This window comes from Octodon degus, unplaced genomic scaffold (genome assembly GCF_000260255.1).
Source record: "Octodon degus isolate 3935 unplaced genomic scaffold, OctDeg1.0 scaffold00295, whole genome shotgun sequence".
Lineage (NCBI taxonomy): Eukaryota > Metazoa > Chordata > Mammalia > Rodentia > Octodontidae > Octodon > Octodon degus.
The window spans coordinates 913,864-914,904 of record NW_004524871.1 but is presented as its reverse complement, the minus strand read 5'-3'; the positions used below and the strand labels follow the sequence as shown (position 1 = coordinate 914,904).

Here is a 1,041-nt window from a genome sequence, read left to right as displayed (position 1 = left end):
GGCTGGCTGGCATGTGGTGCTGGGGGATTGAACCGCGGTCCCTGTGCTTTGCCAAGCTTGTTCCAGGTAGGTGCTTTAGACCACTGAGCCATCTCACCAGCCCCCCTTTATTTATTTTAAATATGGAACGCTCCACAAATGTGCACGCCATCCTTGTGCAAGAGCCACGCTAATCTTGTTTCATTCCAATTTTAGTTTATGTGCTGCTGAAATGAGCACAGTACGAGCCACTTAGCTGATTCTTATGCTCAGGTTTGTGGAGAATGGAAAATGCTAGCATTTCTAATTAGTTCAGAGACAGCAGTGTGAACAACTGACTTCCATTAAAAGGTAGTCGGGTCTTGTGCACAGCGTCATGACCAAGCCGTGCTCTGGAGGACCGAGCAGGAACCTGGCCTGGCTAACAGCGCCTCAGTTAAGACTGTCAAAACTGAGCCAGTGCAAAGGCCTTGGCTCAATGCTCAGTGCCATAAAGAGAAAATTACAAGATTCGGATTTTAAAAATATGAATTTCATGTTACTGGAATTAAGCTAGTTTAAATCTGAAGGTGATTTTGATAAAATATATATAGGAAATCTGAGAGCATCCCCCCCAACGCAGTGAGAAAGTTAAGAAAATGAACATGAAATAAGTTAGCCAGGCATGGTGGTGCACTCCTATAATCCCAGCACTCAGGAGGCTGAGGCAGGAGGATCTTTACGAGTTCAAGAACAGCCTGGGCTACGAAGTGAGCTCAAGGCCAGCCTGTACTGCATAGTGAGCCCTTGTCTCAAAAAGACCAAGAAGGGGGCTGGGGCGATGGCTCGGTAGAATAAGCGCTTCCCTGGCAAGTGCAAGGGCCTGAGTTCAATCCCTGGTTCCACAAAAAAAAAGTTGAGTATCAAAAAGACCAAAAAAAGAAAAGAAAGAGTTAAGGGGAGATAAACAAAAAGGCCGGAAACTAAAAGCTACAACTCTTGTTGCATAGGTCCTGCTTTACCTTGGTCTTAACCATCCAGTAGAAAGGTATGAAGACGAAATATAAGAAATAAAGCCATGCT

At 45.1% G+C, this 1,041-nt stretch overlaps 1 non-coding gene across 1 annotated transcript; it reads right to left on the bottom strand.

Annotated features, from left to right (window-relative positions):
• Positions 1-116: 116 nt before the first annotated feature.
• Positions 117-219, bottom strand: LOC111814343. The gene has a single exon (XR_002819354.1). It is a non-coding gene; the product is annotated as a U6 spliceosomal RNA (small nuclear RNA).
• Positions 220-1,041: the final 822 nt, after the last annotated feature.